Source organism: Perognathus longimembris, chromosome 3 (assembly GCF_023159225.1).
Source record: "Perognathus longimembris pacificus isolate PPM17 chromosome 3, ASM2315922v1, whole genome shotgun sequence".
NCBI lineage: Eukaryota > Metazoa > Chordata > Mammalia > Rodentia > Heteromyidae > Perognathus > Perognathus longimembris.
This window is the reverse complement of record NC_063163.1, coordinates 23572617-23584790: the sequence shown is the minus strand read 5'-3', so window position 1 is coordinate 23584790 and position 12174 is coordinate 23572617.

Below are 12174 nucleotides of genomic sequence, written 5' to 3'. Positions count from 1 at the left end.
CAGTACAAGGCTGCCCAGGTCAAAACACAAGAGCCTATCTAAAATATAGTGATCTGGAGACTTGGCTCAAATGATTAAACACTTGCTGAGCAAATGTTACCAAAAACAAATAAAATATTAATAAGAGGTGAAATCAAGACAACTACTCATTTTCACTAAAACTTATAAAAGTCAGGAAATCCAAAGTTTACTTCATGAGAAAAAAAAATTGCAAATGTCATGTGGAAGAATTAAGGGACAACAAGAGTCAGGGCATTTTTTTAAAAAGAGCTCCATTAAATATCTTTAAAATATATTATGTTAAGATGACACTGGGCTAAGGAAGGCTGATAAGTTTCTACCAATCAATCATAAGATTTTCCCAAGAAAATGTGGGGGGGGGGGTTGCTGTTGTTTATTTGTTTTTGTAAGTCAATTGGCCCATGCTTCTGAATAGAATGAAATCTCTGAAGGCACTAAAGGTTTCTAAAGAAAGCATTTCTGTGGGCTAGCCTGGCCAGAGTAGACCTCTGTCTGATACACACCCAACACTTCCTGCCTCACCCAGAGTTCAAATTGTTTCCTGTGTGTGGACAGCCCTTTCCTCTCCCTCCACCCTCAAGGTGCAGTCATCCCTCTTCAGAGCACTTGAGACCCTCCAGTAGGATCAGCCAGGCTGACGCTCCACTTTGATGACTCTAGGCTGACAGCAGAAATACACCCCCCCTTCCTCCAGCTACTATCTAGGGGCCTTAATCTATGCTAAGCACTGAAATAATACTTTGTGTATAACTTTCAAAATCCTCTCAATAAACATAGAATAGGCATTAGCTCCTTTGTTACAAAAAAAAAAATGAGTTTCTAAGTTATTTTTCACCAACTTTACCGACCCCTCACAGTGCATTGGTCTCAACTGAACAAACCTGGCACCTTGCTCTTCTGAGAGGAAGTGAGGTGAGACATACAAGTAAAATAAGAAAGAGCCACAGGGTAGGAACACAAAGATTTGCAAGCTGCACATAAGACGTGAGTACCATAAGAAGCACAAGGAGACTCTTAACTACTAAATAAGCTAATTCAGTATTTAAGACTGATTTCAATGATATGATTTATATCCCAAATTACATTTTCTTTAGAAAATTCTATTGATTCACTTGAACTCATACCAAGTGAGAGGGGGAAAGACATATTTGAATTATAAGACATCTTCTGAAATAGCTTTAATATTCTTTTCACATTAAGCTCAATAAATAAATCACCTTGTAGATATCTCTACTAATTCACATTAAAAGAATTTAAAATAATCCTAATGTAATTTGCTGGCAATTGCCAAAGCTGTAAGTACTTCTGGATGCTGCAGGAGCTCTAACTTCTGAAGAAAGAAAATCTAATAACAAAGCTCTTTTCAGAAGATAATCTGAAATGTCCAATTAATCTGGCTTGCCCTAAAGAACACAATTTCGTTAAAGTGTCTTCAAATATTCAATGAAAGATCTTATGCAGGGAATGTCAGCCAATGAAAGAAGGAGAGTCTTTTAAAACTGCTATTAGTTACTGGACCCACGATGTATTCTGATATAGAAGCTGCAGGAAAAATTGTGCTTCCTCTCTATAGTTAGGGCTGTGGAATGTGATTTTAAAAGTTCCAATTATAGGACCAAGACATAGCTAAGTGGTAGAATACCTGTTACACAGGAATTCGATTGTGAAATACAGAGAAGCCACACTTTGAGAGGTTACATTGGGAGTCTTTATTGGAAAGCCAGGAACTGCAAGAGGACACATGTCCTCAAAAAACTTACAGCCTTGAATACATTTAATACTGTTAGGAAACTGATCCCCAAGGGTAGCAAAGTAAAGAGAGAGCTGAAAAATAATCTCAACTTTAATAGAGAGCTGAAGAGGGATGCCATGATGACCCAGGAAAGTAGAGGTCTGGTGCAAAATGGCAGCAAAGGTGCGGGGGATGGGGGGGCCCTAAATAGGGTCATGGTCAAGGGGACAGAGTGACAGGGAACTCCAGAGTTCAGAGTCTTGTGAGTTCATGGTACAGGTTGGACAGGTCCAGTAACCTATTGCCCGCCCTTGCCTCTAGGAATTCAGGAACACCCATCATCTGAGGGTGAGACTCCACCTTCATCCACCAAGAAGCCAAGATGACCTCAGTTACACAATTCCCTGTCATCTACCACGTTGCCAAGATGGCACCATTTAGACCCAGTATCCTCATTTCATACCTACCTAGCAATTGCCAAGCCAGGTTCAAACCCCAGAACCAGTAGTAAGCAAAAACAAACAATGAAAGGTCCACTTACAAACAAGACAAAGAGCCTCAGCCTTGTGGCTCCTGACTGTAATCATAACTGCTCCTAGAGGATGAATATGGGAAGATTATGATTCAAGGTCAGTCAGCATAAAAACTTCCTAAGATCCCCAGCTCACAATAGCTAGACACAGTAGACACACATGCCTGCCATCCCGTCTGTATGGAAGGCTAAAGTCAGGAGGATAACAATTCCAGGTCAGCACTGGCATGAAGTTAACAAAGGCAACCCCTCATTTCAACAGGAAAGGGGCTAAAGATCTGGCTCAAGTAGTACAGCACTTAACTAGTAAGCATGAAACTCTAAGTTCAAACCCTGTACCCCCCATTTTTTAAAAAAGGCATTTTTCCAGGTATTTTGAAACACCTAGTAAGCTATAAATTTCAATTAATCATACTATGACTCAAATTTTCAATTACTTATTATAATACCTGATTCCCCTATAAAAAATGAAAAGGGACCCTGAATTGACTCCCTTACCTCAGAATAGGTAAAAGACTTCAAATAGAACTTGTTCCCCCAGACAGTTTTAACACACGTGAAAGATTCTTGAAAGTGTGGTGTGTAAATACACACACAGAGCTGGCATTCGGTATCTGTTGGTTCCACATCTGTAAATTCAGCCAACCACAAATCAATAATATTTTGGAAAACAAAAGAGGATGGTTCCACACCGAACGTGTACAAACCCTTTTCATCTTGTCAGTGTAGTGTGACGGCCATGTAAAAGTCTCCATGCTGTATTTGGTATTATAACTGATCTAGAGATGGCTGAAAGCATACAGGCAGCTTGGTATACATTTTCTTCCGATACTATGATGCTCACTATTATATGTTCACGAGCATATGTGGTAATGTGTGAATACTGGATGCAGTCCTTCACATGCACTGAGAAACAATACATATGAGTTGTACCTGTGACCAGGACTTCTGTGAATGGCCAAGCCTAAACTATTACTATCTGACACTTAGGTAACAGTTTGCCAATGCTATCAGACTACCATGAATTCTTTATTGTTAACGTCTTGCATGGAGGCCACTGAGATCAGGAGAATAAGTGCTTTAATATGGATAGTATGTGATAACAAAAAAAAATTTGGACTGATATTGACTTCAGAGACAGACTAGTAGAGTCTGAGATATGGTAGCTCCAAGCAGACAATGTGCTTGCAGAAATTACTGCCACTATGGGAACATGGGAAGGTTCTTGGAATGGCACTCACAGAATAGGGGGGATGGATGGCTGAGTTGTAGACATCCCCCTTTCCTCTCACCTCCATTTCCTTTCTTCAGGTACATTCTTACTCCTCACTCAATCCCAGACCAAAGGCTTCTTTCTCATTGACTCCTCCAAGTCCTGCAGATAAACAAAGCTGAATATGCCGTGTGGACCTTTCAAAACACAATACGCGGTGAGCTTTTTCTGTGTATTTTGGGGGTTGTTGTTGACTCCTCCCGAAAAAAATGTAATTCCTGGTAGCAAGAACCCTATCGTGCATTTCTCTCTACTGATACTCCATAATGACTGGAGGTGAGTATGTAAAAGAAGAAAGGGTGAGTTTGCTAAAGCAGCCACTGCACACATGCACTTTTGCACACAAATGCTCATACCTCTCAAAGAACAAAGCAAAATTACAATGATTTACAAAAATTAAAAAGAAAAAAGATACAGTATATGGAAGAGAAATCCAAAAGACCAAATATATAAGTAAGAGAAAATTAAAGGAGAAAAGGAAAAGGAAGCAGATAATAATTGTTATTAGTGGATGTTCTGGGGCTGGATTTAGCTCAATGATAGAGTGATTGCCTCTGAGTTGGATCACAGAACGAAAAAAAGGGGAGGAGGGTTGAAAACAGAGAAATTCAGTGGTACTGATCAAGATGTATTGTATTTATAAACTGCTTTGTTGAATGACAACTCCTTCGTGCAACTATTTAAAAGTAGTCTAAAAAGAAAAAGAGAAGAAGTGTTCTCAAGTGTGTATAGATTTTAAATGGCCACTAATAAGGAGGAAAGATGAGAAATACAGTTTGAGTCGGACTACAAAATGCCTAAATTTCAAAGACAATTTTCAAAAACAGTACAATCTTGCAGAATAAAAAGCAAGCTACTATTACAACTATTACTTATGCATTAGCTAAGGTTGTAAAATAACCTAACCTGGTCTCTTAAGTTCTTCAATGGGGACTTATTCCTCTGGGGGTACATAAACAGATTAGTCCAGCTGTTCAAAGGACCATCAGAAGCTGGGGGGGGGGGGGCACACCTACAATTCCAGCTACTTGGGAGACTGAGGCAAGAAGATGAGTAGTAATTCAAGTCCCTATCTGAAAAACAAAATACAACGAAAAGGGTTAAGGATGTGGCTCAAGTGTGGAGGGCTTGCTGACCAAGCTCAATATCCTGGGTCTATTCCCAAGATTGTAGAATGGAGGAGGGTAGCTGTTATGAGCCCACTTCTTGTTTGTCTTTGTATCATAGTGACTATGATGGCTTTCTCTCAAGAGTTTGCCAACCTAGTCTTACACAGAAGACATTACAGTATCAGCCACCAAGTCTGCCATTTTCAAGCCTCTGTCCCCTTATTTAAAACTTCCCGAGCTGGGGATATAGCCTAGTGGCAAGAGTGCCTGCCTCGGATACACGAGGCCCTAGGTTCGATTCCCCAGCACCACATATACAGAAAACGGCCAGAAGCGGCGCTGTGGCTCAAGTGGCAGAGTGCTAGCCTTGAGCGGGAAGAAGCCAGGGACAGTGCTCAGGCCCTGAGTCCAAGGCCCTGGACTGGCCAAAAAAAAAAAAAAAAAAAACTTCCCATACCCCCTAGCTGGGAGGAGATAGAGAGAGAATACAGCTCCCTACAGGATTTTATCACAAAGGTTAGTAAAGAAGTGGTTGTTAGGGGCTGGGGATATGGCCTAGTGGCAAGAGTGCCTGCCTCATATACATGAGGCCCTGGGTTCAATTCCCCAGCACCACATATACAGAAAATGGCCAGAAGTGGCGCTGTGGCTCAAGTGGCAGAGTGCTAGCCTTGAGCAAAAAGAAGCCAGGGACAGTGCTCAGGCTCAGTCCAAGGCCCAGGACTAGCCAAAAAAAAAAAAAAAAGAAGTGGTTGTTAGAAAAGGAGACATGTTGGGAAAGGGAGATGCATAAACTCAAAGGAATTATATTCAAGAACCCAGGAAGATGGTGGATAAATCAGCCTTGGGAGAAAAAAAGAAAGAAAAAGAACCCAAACAATATTTATAGCTCTGAGGGAGAAGAATCTGAGACTATTTGAGGATAAGCAAGTATTTGGTGACATTTATACTAGCAGAGCCAGTCTAATGAAAATACTGAATCATCCTAACCAAGTAACAGGTGAATCAGTGCTGTGTTGAGACCTCCAGCTAAAGGCAGATGAAAAAAGAAAAACAAAAAGTAATGGAAAGTAAGCCATTATGGAAGAAAACAGTTCAACCAAAGATGAATGGTCTAGGATTGTGTAGAATAATCACTAAGTACGGGTTTGAAAATAAAAGGGGGGGGGGTCTCATCATAGTCTGAGATACAGAGGAAAAGTGTCCAAGCACATATGAGCAGATAGATGCAAGCAAGATAAGAGGATGAGCAAAAAACAAGGGCCACAAAAGTCCCACTGGGTAGGAAAGGGAGACAAGGAGGAAAGGAAACAAATTGCAAGTTCCTCCTGGGTTATTTTGTTTTCACATAGGTAAAGACAAATGCATGTCATCATAGATCTATTCAGTCATGCCTACGCCATATGACCAAGGGTTATTCCACCTTAGAGGAGCAATTCATACTCCAGACATCACAGATTTATGTCTGTGTCATTAAGTGTTCTGCAGATGGTAGTATATTACACGTTTTCCAGATAAGATGCCTTAAGGAATTTCGGTGTTTTCTTTTACAGACATCAGCACTAGATGAGCTAGTGATAAAAGTGAAGCTTCAGTAGCAATAGTATGAATTTTACAGTACAGTCAGATATACCTTCCAAATCGATGACATATTTTTCAAATCATTTCTTGCAGGAAGAAATGCTTAACTTTGAAAATCCTAACTACTAAAAATATTATTTTTATTATTATATTAAAGGTAACTATTTTCAAAACAAAGAAAATGAATTAAAGGAGAAATATAGACATTGGGAGAAGTTGGGAGCAGAAAATTGGGAGACAAAAAGGACAATCATGCTAAGAAATCATGCTAAATTGAATTATGAAATTATTTTTTAAAGTATTCAAAAATTTTTAGAAAGGACATATAGTCTGGAGTTATATATACAAAATATATACAAAGCAAGAGCTACTAAAAATGATACAAAATTATAAGATGTTAAGAACAAACCTGGACCAAAGACGACCCATAGCATTAGAATTGACAATGACTTACTAGACATGAGATCAAATGCAGAGGCAGCCAAAGAAGAAATAGAATAGACTACACAGAATTTTTTTTTATGTATGTGATGGGGCTGGGGATGTGGCTTAGCGGTTGGCTGTTTACCTAGCATGAGGCCCTGGGTTCAATTCCTTGGTACCACATAAACAAAAAGGAAAAGAGGGAAGGGGGGAAGGAGGGAGGGAGGGAGGGAGGGAGGAGGGAGGGAGGGAGGGAGGGAGGGAGGGAGGGATGTGATAGTGCAAGCCTTTGCCCTTAAGAGGCAAAAGGAGAAGGCTCAGGAGTCCAACACCAGCTTAGACAACATGAGACCTTGTCTCAAAAAAAAAAAAATCAATAAATAAAAACTTCTATAAATCAAAGGGCACTATTAATAAAGTAAAATCACAGGCCATGAAATGAAAGAAAGCCTGAGAATCATGTGAGTGATAAAGGGTTAATATCGGAGCTGGGAATATGACCTAGTGGTAAAGTGCTCGCCTCATTTACATGAAACCCTAGGTCCAATTCCTCAGCAACACATATATAGAAAAAGCCAGAAATGGTGCTGTTGTGGCTCAAGTGATAGAGTGTTAGCCTTGAGCAAAAAGAAACCAGGCCCTAAGTCCAAGGCCCTGGACTGGGAAAAATAAATAAATAAATAAAAATAAAGGGTTAATATCAACAGATAACACTGTTAATACAATGAGAACTGGAGATGGCAAACTATAGAAACTATCAGAGAAAGACTTACAAGATAATTATGATTACAGGATGTAGCAAAAACAGAGAATGGGTAGAATTTTTTTTTTACTGTCATATGAGAATTCTAGACAAAAATGTTTATATAAACATGAAGAATATTTTCCCTAAAACTGAACACAACAGAAAACAGGGGCTGAGAATGTGGCTTAGTGGTAGAGTGATTGCCTCACATGCATGAAACCCAGGGTTGGATTCCTCAGTACCACATACACAGAAAGAGCTGGAAGTGACACTGTGGCTCAAGTGGTAGAGTGCTAGCCTTGAGCAAAAAGAAGCTTAGGGACAGTGCTCAGGCTCTGAGTTCAAGCCCCAATACTAGAAAAACCAAAAGAAGAAGAAGAAGAAGAAGAAGAAGAAGAAGAAGAAGAAGAAGAAGAAGAAGAAGAAGAAGAAGAAGAAGAACGACCAGTAAACTGAAAGATAAATCAATAGAAATTACTCAAAATAGAAACTGAATAGATGGAGAATAAATATAGAGGATCCAAAACCTGCAGAACAATTTCAAGCACCTTAAGACACTAATCAATACATTACAGAAGAAAGGAGAGATGGTTCATAAGAAATATTTGTAGAGACACCTTATCAAAGTTTGGAAAACTGTGAAGGGCAGTAAACTATAGATAAAGCAACTTAGTGAATTCAACACAGGATAACTACAAATAATAACAGGCATCCTGAAACCATATTAAAATTGCAGAATAAAGAGCAAAAGAAAAAAAACTGAAGGCAGCCAGAGTGCAGGAAAATATTACATATAAAAGAACAAAGAATAAGAATGTCAAAAATTATCTCTTCAGAACTAAGTAAAGTAAAAAATAATGTAACAGGATCTTATTAGCATTAAAGAAAAACAGTAGCTCCAGATTCAGTGCTCAGGTAAAATATTTCAGACCCAAGACAAATGGACTTTTTCAAATAAGCATATGGGAAGACAAATTAAAGAGACTCTGATCCCCAGTTAATAAGCCAAAAAACAGAACTGGAGGTGTGGTTCTGGTTCAAGTGGGAAAGCACCAGCTCTAAGGAAAAAATCCAATGTTCAAATGCCCCCTTAAACATAGCAGGGCCCAAGATAAATATAGAAAAAAATTTCATGAAGTTTGTAAATGTTACATATCACAAGTAATGAATGAGCAAGCAAGAGACAAAAGATCAGTTAGTGAAAAATTATTTGCAATGCAGATGAAGAATTCCTACAAAAGGACAAAGCTCAAAGAGAAAAATAAAAAATAAAATAGTCCAAAAATGTGAAAGGGCCATTTCCATAACAAGCCCAATTTGCCTGCAAACGCAGGCAAAGATGTACAAAGTCACTGATAATAAGGAATATTAATTAAAGTAAAAAGAAGATGCCACTGTATGATGCTCAGACTGGCACAGTGCCAATTGCTAGTGGTATTTCAGGGAAAATGGCCATTTGCCTGCCTTACCAGTAACAATATGAACTGTTCTATCTTTTCCAAAGCAGTGTCACTGACATTGATGAAAGCTAAAAGCGCACTTGCCTTTTAAATGGTAATACTATGCCCAAGAATGTGTTCAATCGGAATATCAGAATATAGCTATAAAGACATGACATTCTAGGGGTCACTATATAAACTACCCCATGGGCCAATTATTTCAAAGTCAACTATACAAAAGCCAAGGGCTAGTTGTACCTGTTTAGTAAAGAGTATTGAAGAAACTAACACACAAAAGGCCCAGTGCCTAACTTCTATGTTTATGGTTCATACACCATAAAGTCAAGCTACTGCATTCTGCTGCTAGCACTCATTATAAATGGCTGCCTTTGAGACATGAATTTACAGGCACAGACTAATATATCTTTAGCACAATGCATCTATAGAACTGTATCATAGGTGCTCCATGTACATTCTGATGTTGAAATATGTTCTGGGTCATTATTTGCTTGTGTTACTTTAATTTATAAGTAAAGAGAGCCTAAAGAGAAACAACATGCCTGGTAAAAATAGTGAAAATGGGACAGTCTGGTGTCTCAAATCCTAAACCATGTGGCTCCAGTCCACTACTGGGCTTCTTCTTACAAGAAAACTTTTCAGACAAATATAATGAATTGAAGACTAGCTGAGAGAGTTGGACATTTTGCTAGAGATGAATGAGGGAAATGGGAAAGGACTAAGGGAGTGGCATCCAGCTACCAAAAGGAGGCCATATGGACTCTCAGTGACTGTTCCTCAATTTGTTCTTTCAGTGACTATTTTAGCACTTAGTATATATTAATCATCATGTTAACCAGTGTGTGAGAGACCAGTGAAATCAACATGAAGAATATCCATTCCCTGCTCTCAAGGAGCTTATGACTGGGAGGGAACATGACCTATCAAAAAGCATTAAGAAGGAGTTTCTGATGCTACAGACCACCAAAGATTAGTCTAGAACAAGGCATGGTTTGGGGTTTTTTTGTTGTTGGGGGGGGGGGGTTGTTTTTTGCCAGTCCTGGGCTTGAACGCAGGGCCTGAGCACTGTCCCTGGTTTCCTTTTTGATCAAGTCTAGCACTCTACCACTTGAGACACAGTACCACTTCCACTTTTTTTTCTGTGTATGTGGTGCTTAGGAATCAAATCCTGGGCTTCAAGCATGTTAAGCAAGCATTCTACCACTAAGCCACATTCCCAGCCCCACCCCTACCGGCACCCGCACCCCCCAACCCCAGTGGGTTCCTAAAGCAAAAATAAAATTAAGAAAGTGGGGCTGGAAATATGGCCTAGTGGTAGAGTGCTTGCCTTGCATACACAAAGCCCTGGGTTCGATTCCTCAGCACCACAAAAAACAGAAAAAGCCAGAGGCAGCTCAGTGGCTCAAATGGTAGAGTGCTAGCCTTGAGCAAAAAGAAGCCAGGGACAGTGCTCAGGCCCTGAGTCTAAGCCCTAGGACTGGCAAATAATAATAATAATAATAATAAATAAAACAACTTTAAAAAAATAAGAAAGTGCCATAGGAAGTTATGTCGCTGTGAACAGCAATATTTGTAATTAAAACAGTATGTACTGTGGCAGGGAAAGAGGCCAAATGAATTTCACTGATGAGTTTTTGAGTCTGCTTGCTCTCATAAAAATATGTAGTATTTAAAAAGACTGCTTAAAAAACTTCCGCTGGGAATATGGCCTAGTGGCAAGAGTGCTTGCTCGCCTTGAATACATGAAGCCCTGGGTTCAATTCCCCAGCACCACATATATAGAAAATGGCCAGAAGTGGCGCTGTGGCTCAAGTGGCAGAGTGCTAGCCTTGAGCAAAAAAGAAGCCAGGGACAGTGCTCAGGCCCTGAGTCCAAGGCCCAGGACTGGCAAAAAAAATAAAAGCCATTAAATTAAAAAACTTCCTTTTATTTTTAATCACAGAGATCATATAAATTACTGTCTTTAATTTTCTCAAATTACCATGCAGAATAAAAAGTACATGATGAGAAAGTACAGCTATAAGTAAAATATGCTCAATACATTTTCCAATGAACCACTCAATCCCCTCCCAACACACACACACATACACACACACAAACGCACACACACACATACACACAACCCTATCTACTTTTCTTTACTATCAAATTGTTCATGTATGCAACTGGAGGTCTGTAGTATTATTTTCTTCTAAAATACATTCCAAAATTAATGGTTATTTTTTTTCCAACTGACTGATAAAAGATACTGGGGATAGATATCCACAGAGTAGTAAGTATTTTCCATCTCTGTCTTCATTTGCAATATTCTTTTCATGATTATGTACAAATGTACTTTTATGCACTTCTTTTCTTTAGAAAACCCTCAGCTACTTCACCTACACTGCATAAACATTTACAGTAACTTTTTTTTTTTTTTGGCCAGTCCTGGGCCTTGGACTCAGGGCCTGAGCACTGTCCCTGGCTTCCTTTTACTCAAGGCTAGCACCCTGCCACTTGAGCCACAGCGCCACTTCTGGCCGTTTTCTGTATATGTGGTGCTGGGGAATCGAACCCAGGGCCTCATGTATACAAGGCCAGCTCTCTTGCCACTAGGCCATATCCCTAGCCTACAGTAACTTTTATACTAGTTACTTTCAAACTTTTTGAGTAACTTTCTCAAGGTCACAGTGCAAATCTCTAGGAGGGACAGGAATAGAATTCATGACCTTTGACTGCTAGCAGTTTTCTACCCACACTCAGAAATTTCTCCGCTGTATCAATTTTATGTCCACTTGGAGGTGCAGGAAGAGCATCTCTCCTGAGGAGGTAGAGAGGTAACCATGGGCCTGGGAGAAAGGAGGAAGTAGGGTGGGAGTTTTCCTGTCAATTCAGTTGTCACACCACTTCATAGCTTTACAAAGTGACTTTTACTCACATTACCTCATTTAACCCTCACCACAGTTCAGAAACCTATGATCATTTATCATAAGTCAGAGGGACAAACAGATTGTACTACCAGGACATGCCATCTGAGATGAGACTGGATTAGGAAATGAGTGTTTCTTACTTATACATTATTTTACAACAATGCATCTTGGTTGTCTTGTAAACAAAAAGTATACTTATCTTTATACAAACATTTAGCTAGGTTAGCTGCTTCTTTTCTTTCTTCTTTTTTTGGGGGTGGGGGGGGGTGGGGGGGTAGTCCTGAGGCTTGAACTCTGGGCCTGGGCTTCTTTTGCTCACTCTACCACTTGAGCCACACTGCTCCACTTTCAGCTTTTTCTGTGATTAACTGGAGAGAAGAATCTCACAGACT